This window comes from Thamnophis elegans, chromosome 10 (genome assembly GCF_009769535.1).
Source record: "Thamnophis elegans isolate rThaEle1 chromosome 10, rThaEle1.pri, whole genome shotgun sequence".
NCBI classification, from domain to species: domain Eukaryota; kingdom Metazoa; phylum Chordata; class Lepidosauria; order Squamata; family Colubridae; genus Thamnophis; species Thamnophis elegans.
In genome coordinates, this window is record NC_045550.1 from 47,308,630 (window position 1) to 47,321,999 (window position 13,370).

Sequence of the window (13,370 nt, forward strand, 5' to 3'; positions counted from 1 at the left end):
AAATTTGGACCACCAAAGATCAGTTAAAAAAACCCTGACTTAATCAGATATTACTTTAGTTCTGGGGCTGCTATTCGTCTGTCTTTAGAATCTCAGTCCTGGCTTATTAGTCACCTTGAAATAGTGACCAGACAAAAGGGCTTACTCCTAAGTAAATCTATTACTCACAAGTAAATTCCCCCTAGAACTGAACATTGTACACCTGCCTCATTTTGGAAGCTCAGATGGTCATTGACAAATCCAGCAACAGAGACCTCAACCAGCTTTGAGTTCTCAGTGAGTGGGGAAAAAAACGAGTAAGACAAACTGCTGTTCCCAACACCAAATAAATGTAGTTTCCCTCTTTGGACATATTGCCTGTGAATGTGAGCTTGCAAAAATATGCTGATTTAAGAATAGTTAGAGAATAAATATGTTGTTGCTGCTTCTGATTAGAAGATCCATAAAACTCCAGCCTTCCATTGACAAATCCAGCAACAGAGACCTCAACCAGCTTTGAGTTCTCAGTGAGTGGGAAAAAAAACGAGTAAGAAACCCTTCTGCAAACTCTAATCATTCAACAGCTTCAAAGATTTAGATTCCATTTATTCTGTTTTTCGGAAATAGCATTTTGTGACCAAAAGTCTTGCATTGATCATATTTACAGTAAACATTTCTTCAAAATACAGCTTTCAGCTCTTCTAAGGTTCCCTCCCCTTATGCTAGAGAAATATATAATAGTTCTGCTGCCTTTCTCAGAATGCCAACAAAAGCTGTGTCCTTGTTCCAAACTGATTGCACAACATAGGGTGGCTTATCATCATTGTTATGCTATTGTGTGAGAACTCGCCACTACAAACAGTAAGAACAACGGTGGCTGGCAGATTCAGTGTCTAATGGTCTCCCATCTGCACTCTCGCCCTAATGCTCTCCCTTTTTTGTTTAAATCACATCAGATTCTTCCAAAAAAGATGATGTAGCATACAAAGGCAAAAGAATCACTTCTGGCAGCTGGCTTATCTTTTGAGTTCAACTCCTTCTTGCATTCTGTTCTGTTCAGCTAATCATGCTTTGTACATTCTTACTGGGTGTCACGATTACCTTGTAAGTAAAAGAGAAGCTGAGCAGAGTCTGACCATTGGTTTTTTACTTAAGCTGGACCAGCCATGCATATTCAAGCATTTTACTCCTGCTGAATAGATGATCAACAGATTGGAGGGGGGGGGGCGCTCTAAGGAACTTCCTTAGGATGGTTGGGAGGATGGACAACCCATAGGTTATATAGATAATGATATCAGATAACCTTTATTGTAATTTTACTGTGGGCACACAGGCACACATTAAAAATGAAATTCTGTTGCTTGCTCTCAAAAGAAAGTATTTACTCATACGCATATATAACATACATATACTCAACATGCTATATACATCTTATATATACCTACACCAGTGGTAGGTTGTGCGCGGTACGCCTCAGTACGGGCGTACTGGTGGTTGCTGGGAGCAGCAGCCACCATACCGGAACGGTGCTTTGGAGGGCCCACCCGCCCGCCCTTGTTCCTTACCTTTATTTAAGCCAACCAGGTCATTTGCGCACCCACGTGCAGTGTACGGTGACTGCATGATGCTCTGCCGAGCAACTGGAGTGTCGCAGGGCGATGGGTGCATATGCATGCACAGCGCGCATGCCTGTGGTAGATGCCCAACCCTGTCTCAGAGTACCAATTGCGACGGGATCCGGAACCCACCACTGAGCTACACCCATAGGAGGGGTGAAATCCAGCAGGTTCTGACAAGTTCTGGAGAACCAGTAGTGGAAATTTTGAGTAGTTTGGAGAACCAGCAAATGCCACCTCTGACCCCAGAGTGGAATGGGAATGGAGATTTTGCAGTATCATTCCCCTGCCACACCCACCAAGCCACACCCACCAAGCCACACCCATAGAACTGGTAGTAAAAAAATTGAATTACACCACTGACACACCCACACACTTTTCACTGTCCATTTTGAATACATAGCAGAAAGAGGAAGCTTGAGAGTTCACAAGGTTGATAACACATGGAACAAAACTGTGACTGAATCTTGATGTTCTGCTTTGGATACCATGAAGTCTCCTCCCAGAAAGTAACAAGGAAAACAGATCATGAAGAAGATGTACAGCTGCGGACCCTCCTCAAGCATCGCTTATATGCTATGTGTTGAATCGAAGGAGGTGAGCCACCAATAATCTTTTCTGCCATCCTCACCACTCGCTGCACCGCCTTCCTGTCTGAAGCAGTAATGCTTCCAAACCAGATTGTAATGCGATCTGACAGGATGCTCTCGATCATCCCTCTATAGAAAGTGATAAGGAGGGGGGAAGGAAGGTGTACTTTTCTCATGCAATGCAGAAACTGCAGACGTTGTTTGCCCACTTCACCAGTGTTTCACTGTTGAGTGACCACATATAAGTTCCACAATGCTCTTCACTTGAAGGTTGTTTCAAAAAGTAGCATGTACCTTTGTGATTGAAAAGGTATTTTTGTACAGTATTCTGCATATCATTCGAATGCAAATACAGCCTTTTTCATCTCAAGTTATTCTGTTTCTTGAATGAACAACTATTTGGGGCTGAGAGCCAGAATCTCTAAACCATATTTTGGGCTATAGTACATATATGCACTATGCTAAACTGGCATAGTCCATGTCTATAATGGTCAGCCTTTTCTATTATTGCTGTCTTTGCAATTTTGTTCAAATGCTGTCCAATTTAAAAATGAAGAAACAGAAGAAGGGCTAAATATAAAGGAGCTTCAAGTCACAACATTGGACAGCAGGCTGATTGTGATCTTCATCACAATGTTAAGATGTTACTGTGGCAAGATGCACTTAAGAGAAAATACAGAAAAATTCTGAACAACTCATTCCTACCAGTGCATGCTGACCTTCCTCATTTATCAGCTGAAAGACTCAAATCCAGCAAGCCCCAATGGCACTTGCACAAAATCTGCCCAACAGCTTTGACATCAATTTCCAATGGAAAACCAAATGGCCCACTGAACACCAAATATAGATAGACCCCACAAAAAAGGGCTTCAGACTTTGATCTGCCACATCAGCAATGGACAATCCTGAATAGGATTCGCATTTCACACAGCATCTCCCAGGACTCTCTGTATAAACGGGACACAGTATCCTCCCTTCAGTGTGACTGTGGGGTCCCAGGTCAAGCTGTAGATCACATTGTGGCCATCTGTAAGCTGAGGACATATACCAGTCCAATATCTGATTTATTTTATATAAACAATGTTGCACTTCAATCGTTAGATGGCCTAGACATTGATATTTGAACATTAATATTTTTTAACATTTCTATTTTATTGTATTCTAATAATCTAGGTGAACTGTTAATATATATTGCTAGTCCATGTATGATATGCCATGTGGTAAATAATAATAGAATTATATTTAAATTATGCTTTCTTCCTGAATGTGTACGAAGAGGTTTTTACAAATATTACACAAATATTGTATGTATCTTCTTTTTTTAATAACATACAATTCTAGTGGATTACAATTCCTCCCTCTTTTTTAAATAAAATATTTGCTAATTGACTTATTTATTTAATTTAGGGCTTCATGGTGGAGTCACTGAAATTAAGTAAGTCCTAAAGGAACTTCATGAGCCCAGTCTTGAATAGCAGACATAGTCTTCAACTGAGTGACAGGAAGGAGTTGTCATGGATTTTGCAATAATAATTTATTTGGTTTAGAAACTAGGCGTGATTTCCAAACATGGTGTGGGTTCGAACAATTACCCTGGAATAATATCAACAGTATTATTTCAGCAGTTTAGTGTAATAAGAGAAGCAGAGCATGAAAATCTAAAGATTAGTCAAGTACGATCACATCCTGATGATGTCAAGTCTCTCTATAACCATGGCTCCTTTACATATTTTAATTAAAGTAGAATGTTGGGCCATGTACAGGCAGAAAAACGAAACTGCTTATTTAGTATATAGCCTGACTGACTTTACCACTTACCATTTTGCATGATGAATTACTCTACTATAATAAAATACAAGGCTTTCCTGGAGCTTTGAGGCACAGTTCTTCCATATCTTCTTTTTCCTTTTTCTCCTCATACCAAATTATGATGCAATTGTAATTCTGTGCACACTTAATTGAAAAATGGCTCCGAACAAAACTGAACTTGTTGTTGAGTAAGCCTGCCCATAGAACTGTATAGCACGTTGTAAGATTATCTATAAGTGATAAGCAGCTATTACTGTAGTCATGAAAAAGGAAGCACACGGGAAAATAACTAGGAAGGAATGAAATAAAAAAGTTCTGGGATGAAGAGAGAGAGAGAGAGAGAGAGAGAGAGAGAGAGAGAGAGAGAGAGAGAGAGAGAGAGAGAAAGAGAGAGGAAGAAGGGTCCATTTCAATTCCCATAGTCAGTGACATTTTCAGTCAGAGAGCTGACTTATTGGTGCATGGGAAGGCAGTAATATAGAGTAATTCCTTCAGAAGATCTCTGATGCATGTGGCAAAGATCATCTATGAATGAACCTTAAAAGAAGGCAGAAGGAAAGCATCGGCGTGTGAGAACCTCAGCAAATTTTCAACCTATTAAGGGCTGTCCTGGGGCCTTTTTATTGACTGACTTGCCAAACTGGCTGGTTTTAATAGCAATTTCCCATAATATCTCTGGCATAGTGTTGCTTCATATTAATGATGGTGTTCACTAGAAGAGGAAGAAACTGATTAGAGGAAATCTTGCCTACGGACCCAATGAACCTAGAGCTATTACTGTGGGAACAGGTCATCAGAGGTAAATAGAGGCCAATTAATGACATAACTATGGAAATGAAACAAGCTGGGAGTAGTTATGGATCAATGTAGAAAAACAGCTCCAGCAGTGTATACAAGACTGCTCTGTCAATGTAATAATAGCTTCACATTTCTAAAAAAGAAAAGAAAGATAATGTTTCATCCCAAAAGAAAGGGATATTAGTGAAAAATTGCTCATTTGGGTACACCACACACCTTGTATGTGGGAGAGAGAATAGTGCAATGCTGCTATGGAATTAAGCAACCATATGAAACACTAGTTCTTTTGTTATCAACTTGCAGAGCACAGGGCATACAAGTACAGTACAGTGTGACTTCTCCAAACCAGCATGGAAGTTCTCTTTTCTGTGGTGTAAAGATAAGAGTTTTGGTCTGGATGAGGGGAGGCGATTACATTTTACAAAGCTTCTTTTCTCAGAACTCTCCAATGGGTAGCCTTGTCCTGAGAGGAACAGAGAAGTTTTCAGAGGACTGGCTGTTGTCCTCTTGCTAACACGTGAGATGAACATGTGCTTAATCCAAATTCTCCACAACAGACCCAGGAATTCAAAACAAGAAGCAAATTGCTTTGCCCTTCAGAAGTTGCAATACTTTCAAAAACTCTTTGAGGGAGGTGGGCAGTTCAGAAATGTCAACAATAAATAAATAAATAAATAAATAAATAAATACAAATTGTCTCTGTCTCACACACACAAATACATTACATACACCATTTCACACACATACACAGAAATACACAAAGATTTTCTAAAATAGAGGAGCCAGGATTGAGGATTAAGGCGAGGCCTTATTCTGCATTCCCTTACGTGAGAATGCTTGTTTTTTGAATAGATGTTTCAGATAAAGTAAAATGGAGAGAATGTGGCCAGCCATAAGGTCAGCTATGAAACTGTTAGGAACATCTTGTCTTCTCAGACTAGAGGAGATACAGAAGGCCATATCCACATTGCTGGCAAAGTGACATTGTCCATGCACACAGTATTTGACAGTTATATCAGAAGCTTGAAATCATTCTCCCTTTCCTGAATCCTAGCACTGATTGTTTGTGTGTGTGTATTATGTATGTGTGTTTGTGTGTGTGTCTACACACACACACACACACAGAGATCATGCTGCCTTCCCACTGAAGATTCCTCAAGATGAGATACTAAAAAAAACATACAAACTTGCAAATTAAAATAAACAAGCCAAGTAAAACATATCAATAAAAGGAAACCAAGAAGAAGAAGAAACAAAAACAAACCATTTTAGCATACTTCAGGTGACTATAAAGCCAGTAATATGCTTTTTCAGACCATTTTGTCTTCCACAATCACAAGGATCCAGAAAAATTAAAATGACCTACGAGATTGCTAATTCTCAAAGACATCCTCAATAACTGGCACAACATCTCACACAAAAGCACTGAGATTTGTTGATCGCATGAGTTGCTGGACTTTAAAACGACAATAACAACAAAGCCATAAACAATTTATATATAGTATTTTGTAGGGATTAAGAAAAGATATAGATGGGAATTAAAATGTGACAAACAGGACATGGAAAAGAACAAGATGATAATTATAGTAAGCTATAGAAAGAAAGGCAAAAGGCACATTTATTTTCATTCTCTTTCTCCATTTTTAGAAAGTTTTTTTTATTTTCCTCTTTCAAAGTCATTCACAAATATACACTCTTACAATTACTTTTAACATTTGTCTCTTCACCATTAATCTTTATCATTATTTTCTTACAAATATATAGAATGCAAATCTAGATAATTAGAGAGATATAAACAAATAATATAGATTGGAGTTCCTGAAGACATCATTAATAGGAATTGCAGGTTTTTGCCATCCCTGGGGGGATTCTTGTCAGACCAGTAAAACAAAACAGTAAGCTTACAAAGTTAACACCTGTCTGAAGGAGGTCAGGAAGTTTGTGTGAGCACAGTGGTGGTGTTCCCAGAGTCTGTTCAATTCAAATGGTATGTGGAATCAGAGTCCTGGTGAGACAGGCATGAAGAGGATTTTATGCAGCACCAGCCTTGAAGCTGACAAAAACCATGTTGCAAGTTACTTTCTTTCATATGGATGTATTCAGCCTCCAAAATTTCATTGTAGAATTTATAACGTATTTACACTAATGGGTAGCAGTGGTTGAGCTCAGCTGCTCAATTGTATGTTGTTGATGGCTCTTTTCGTCCCAATAAATAACTGCCATAGCTGCTTATTCACTTGAAGTAAAAGCTAGGGCTGTTTCCAGAGTAAAGTGCTAATAAATAATTGCTGTGCTCCTACAAGTTTCTAACAGTACAGTCACTCATATTTTACTCAATATTGTAATAGTTCATCTTATAATCTTTCATTCACAATGTTGGATGTAGCAGCACTTGCTGGTAATCTAAAGTCAGCTTGGTGCTCAGCAAGTACCAAATACTGTGTTTCCCCGAAAATACGACCTATCCTGAAACTAAAGTCTTGCCACATATTTTGGGTGGGCAAAAATATTAGCCCCCCCTGAAAATAAGCCCCCTTGACAAACCCCCCCCCCCTCCTGCCAGCTATCCCAAAGGTGCCAAGCCATGGGAACGAGGTGGGGGGCAAAGGCGCTCATGTTGCTTGGTGCTTTTGGGGTACCGCTAGGTCAGTCAGCGGTGCTGTGCCCAGATGAAGAGGGGGGGTTGCTGGACAGCTTCTCTTTTGCAAGCGGGCTCCCAAAGAGCCGGGCACAGCCTCAGGGTCGAATGGCTGTGTTGCACTGTTGCAGCAGCAACACAGCAGCCATGAGGTGACCACGCTTGCGAGCAGTCACCCGGCAACCCCCCTTTCCAGCTGGGCACAGCGCCGCTGACCAACCTAGTGGTACCCGGAAGGCACCAAGCAACGCGAGCACCTGTTCGCCTCCCTCCACCTCCCGCAGCTCGGCGCCTTCAGAATGCCCCTAGGTGAGTAATGGGGCGCCACATGGTTGGAGAGGGGAGGGTTGCACGAGCGGCTTTTCCACTCCCCGCTCGCGCGACTTGCAGGCTCACGATGCCCTTGGCTAATTCTACAGTACCTGCAGAGCCCTGGCATCTCCACTGCTGGCGCCGCCCACCATTTTTTTTTTTTTGCGGCTTTCAAAGCACGGAGGACTGATGCTGCTCTGGGAGTACACTGTATGGTTGTGGGCTGCAGAGCGTACTCCCAGAGCGGCATCCGTCCTCCGTTGCTGCTTCCAAAGCACGGAGGTAGGCTCTGAGAGTACGCTCTATGGTTGTATGCTACCATAGAGTGTACTCCCAGAGCGGCATCTGTCCTCTGTGCTTTGAAAGCCGCAAAAAAAAAACCAAAAAAAAAACCATGCGGCAGGCAGCGCCAGCAGCGGAGATGCCCTGACTCTGCAGGTACTGTAGAGTTAGCCAAGGGCATCGTGAACCTGCAAGTCGTGTGAGCGGGAAGCGGAAAAGCTGCTCGCGCAACCCCCCTCTGTCGTATTTTCGGGGAAACATGGTTTTATAGCGCTAATTAATTAATCTTTTATGGAACTAAAACACCACAGGGTGCTGCTTCTTCAGTTGAAAAGGCTGTTAGAGAACAAAAGTGTCTCACCATCTGCTTTTCAGCTGTTTGAACTACATGCCAGGCAATACTTCCCTGCATAAAATGGCAGGATGTGTCACATTTATATGGATTCAAACACACTTAATTTTGTCCACATAAAGTGATATCAGCTCTCCTCCCTCTCTTTCCCATACACGGAAAACTATGAGAAGACTAGAAGAAAAGGAACTGTATTGTTGGAAGAAATGTCCATCTGGGTTCAGTTCCAAGTGGGGAAAAAGACACTGGAAACATGGAGGCTGCTTAGAAAGATGGTTTAATGGTGGACAGGACCACATGTTTTGAGGTCCTGGGGAAAAAGGTGATCACCTGCTTGAAGATGTTGGGTGAAGAAGAGAAAAGAGGGGGGGAGGGGCTTGTTGAGAGTTCCTGTTTTTTTATACTCGCTGTTCGGCCCCACCTCTCTGTTTCCTGTTCCTGTGTAAGAAATGTATTCTGATTGGTTGTTAGACTCCCAGGGGCAGGGTCTTAGCTACCTTTGTAGATTGTGTGTCTTCTGAGTCCCAAATTTGGTTGAGTTCCCAGATGCCATTTGGTGAGTTTGTGTTGCAGATGGGTCTGCCTGAAGGAGGTACATCTTTGTTATGTAGACTAGACTGGCTCAGGCATTTTAATGGCCCATTGACAAAGGTGGGGGGCTATTAAGAGTGAGTCTGTTTCCTACCTAAAAACATGTTTCTTCGTTTCTTGCAGGGAAATATAATATTCTGCCTTTTCAATATTTCCAGGATATTTCATTTTTCTAGGAGAAGGGTGGATGGTAACTTCCTACAGTATGTAAAAAAACGAACCCTCAAAAAGCTCATACAATCAAATGTTAGCAAAGGCCAAAGCAATACCATTTTTTGTAGCTTGGAAGCCACTAATAGCCTTGTATGCAAAAGCATACAAATATGATGAACAAAATAATAAACCAACAAAAGGAGTAAAAAAGCAACTCTCTTACAAATGTTGAAGCATACATTTGCATCCAGCATCCTTGTTGTAAGAGGAAATAGATTAATAATGTTTTGTTTAAAATTATACATAAATCATTTGGAAAAGATTTTTTTTTAAATGAACTCTGACATTATTTCCACGTGATAAGACATGGTTACCTGTCTCAAATTTTGTTTTAAATCACAATTTCCTTTTCTAAAAAATATCACCTTTTAAAATATATATATGTATGTATGTATGTATGTATGTATGTATGTATGTATGTATGTATATATATATATATACACACACATATACATACATACATACATACATACATACATACATACATACATATATATATATATATATATATATATATATATATATATATGTTATTATAATATGATAAAAATTCAGATTACCAAAAATAATCGCTTTCCGGGACAATCCGATATGTGTAAAAGCATTACATATGAAAAGGAAGCAGGGATTTTTTGTATTAGTAAATATAAGTCAGCGTATGACTACTTAACAACAATAATAACATTGCAATTTTAGGCTGTATGAACATAAAAATAGTATTGAGATCATGAGATGTAATTATACTTTTTTTTTTTTTTTTGCTCACTCAGCTGTTCCGGGCAGCATAATTTTTAAAAAAAAAAATTCTGGAGGTGGTTGTAGTGTCTTGAATTCAATTTTATAAGGAAAGATTGTAGGAACTTTAAATTGCTAGGCTGTAATTAAGTTATTATAAAGAGGTACTACAGTAAGAGAATCGTTTGAAGGAGCATTGCATAGATAGCAGGGCCAATTTCTTTGATTCTGTAGTTCAGACTTTGATCACATTTTGGAATACCCATTATTATTTTATATTCACTATAAGTCAATGGTGGGATTAAACATTTTTTACTACAGGTTCTATGGGCGTGGCTTGGTGGGCGTGGTGTGGCTTGGTGGGCGTGGCTTGGTGGGCGTGGCAGGAGAAGGACACTTGCAAAATCCCCATTTCTCCCAATCAGCTGGGACTCGGGAGGCAGAGAATAGATGGAGGCGGGGCCAGTCAGAAGTGGTATTTACCGGTTCTCCAAACGACTCAAAATTGCTACTACCGGTTCTCCAGAACTGGTCAGAACCTGCTGAATACCACCTCTGCTAAAAGTCCCTGGTTTGCAGTTAAATCCAGTTTGGTCTATTGGTTAAGGTGCTGGCCTCTCCCAAATCAGGAGACTGAATTCTAGTCCTGCTTTAGGCATGAAAGTCTGCCTGGGTGACTTTGGGTCAGTTACTTTCTCTCATCTCACCTCACCTCACCTCACCGGGCTGTTGTTGTTTGGAAAACACAAGACGGAAGAAATAATATGTATCTGTATATTTGCCCTTTTGAGTTACTTATAAAGTAGTAAAGGTGGGATAAAAATAAAATAAATAAATCGGATATAAAGTGTAATCTACCTGATTACTCATTCTGATCCCAAGGAGAAGCTGTTGGTAATATTGTTCCCATATACTTATGACTGTCATTTTTTTCTGGTCCAAAGTTTGTTTTCAGTTGTCTTCTAGGGTCCTGTTTTGCTTTTTAAAAAATTGTCACATGTAGAATTTGCTCAGCTACTTATTTGGCCTACTGTACCTCTAATAGATAATAAGAAATGATAGAGAACAGAGTCCCACCTCATTAACTCACAAAGTGAGTTACTAGGAATGAAAACTAACTAGAAAACAAGGGCCTTGAAATTCTTTCCATTTCTTCCTTCCTCTGTTTCTTCATTGCTCTATTCATTGTTTTCAGAATGGTTACCACAATAACAAAGCAAGACAATTTATTCCCACTTTCAGCAATTTATACTTTTAATGCTTATATTCAATATGAAGCTGTAAACTCAAGAGAGTTGCAGGTTAGAAAAGACTAGTTTAGATGTCAAATTAATTCTCCATTAAAGGAATGATATGCTTGGAAAGACACTGACAGGCCCAAGGGAAGAATGGACATTTGGCTCACTTCTTCCCACCTCAAAGCTTAGTGGAATTTTTTTCAATATGATTTTTTTTTTGTCTATTGAAATTGGTGTCTCTTGTAATTCTTACTTTAACTAGGCAGCTTTATTGCCTCTAATGAAAAAAGCTAATTCACCTCATGATGTCAACTACCAAACTAAATTGGACAGGGATTTCCCTAAGTGAAAATCCTGAGGCAATTGTCTCATTGACTTCCCACTGCAAAAAATCAAACAAAAAAACCTCTTTTCAGATGGGCAAAATTATCAGACTTCTTTTGAAAATGTGTCTCTTTCAGGAACAATAGTTGTATTTCCCACCAAAGGCCAGTAATATAGGAAATCTAATGCTAATAAAGGAGAATATTTGTGGGTCAGGATTGAAATGCTCTCTGAGCTAGGTTTTTTTTCTTGCAGACATTTGATTGCCCAAACTACTGTGTTTCCCCAGAAATAAGACAGGGTCTTATTTTCTTTTGACCCCTGAAATAAGCACTTGGTCTTATTTTCAGGGAGGTCTTATTATTTTTGAAGTACAGGAGGCAGCGAGCATGGTCACCTCATGGCTGCTGCTATGTTCAATATTTTCAGGGAGGGCATATTTTCAGGGGAGGGCTTATTTTAGCACATGCGCGGAAAAGCCCAATTGGGCTTATTATCCCAGGAGGTCTTATTTTCAGGGAAACAGGGTAGCACTGATGATATTACTTAGTTTTTGTAATGAAACATCTGCAAGAAAACCACCAAGCTCAGAGAGTACCAAGGACTTCTCAGAATCTAATATTGTAGATTGTTGTGGACTGAAAATCTGAAGAATGGCATGTTTTGATGCCATCCATTAGTTAGGAAATTTAAACAAAAACTCCAGGAAGGGAGAGTTAGACAGCTTGCCTGGCTAGATGCTAGTCTGGGTCCATCATTTCTTTTCTGGCCTTGAGTAATAAGCTTTCCACCGCTTCCTTTTTTCCCCCCGGCTTCCTGTTTCTTGGAATGGCATATCATTTTAGACCAGTGTTTCTCAACCTTGGCAACTTGAAGATATCTGGACTTCAACTCCCAGAATTCCCCAGCCAGCGAATGCTGGACATCTTCAAGTTGCTAAGGTTGAGGAAACACTGTTTTAGACTATGAGCCTGAGACCTGAGACTCTTTTTAATGCTTTAGGAGACAGTGTATTTTATTATTTTATTGTGCCAACTTTTCTATTGCTTCACTATTTTTAAAGCTGTAAATATGCATGTTAGTTTTCAGGTTACAGGGTTAGGTAAAACTTTAGAATCAATATGTCAGTAAAAAAGATAATATAATAGAATGCAATCTACCTGGTTATCTGATGGGATGATCAAAGCTCAACCTGTTTTTTTTATAGGTACCACATAAAAAACAGCTGGAGGTTCACATTTCTTTTTATTATAACCTGAAGACACCTCTACGAGCAGAAGGAACAGTTGCTGGCTGGCTCTGTCTAGATTTAGGGGCAGAGTCAGACCAAGTCAGTCCAAGTCAGCACTTTCTGAGAATTTTCTAGAGAAGAACAAGATGTTGACCAGGCTAAGGAATACCCCCATTCCTCAAGAATAAGCAAACCAATTCCATAGTACAGGTAACCCTCAACTTACAACTACAATTGAAAATGTATGTTGCTAAGTGAGTCAGTTGGTAAGTGAGTTTTGCCCCATTTTATGACTTTTCTTATCACATTTGTTAACTGAATCACTGCGATGGTTAAATTAGTAACACAATTGTTAAGGAATCTGGCTTCCCCGTTGACTTTGCTTGCCAGAAGGTTGCAAAAGGGGACAACATGCACTGTGGACACTGCAACCGTCATACAGGTAAGTCAGTTGCAAACATCTGAATTTTGATCACATGGCCACGGTGATGCGGCAATTTTTTCAGGGCCACTGTAACTTTGAGTGATCACTAAATGAACTCTTGTTAAGTCGAGAACTTCCTGTATTGTATTGTCAAAAAAGTATGGACAAGTTCATTATACGTATCACAAGAAACTGAGCTTCTTTATTCCAACCCGAGAATTTCATTGGGATGAAAAAT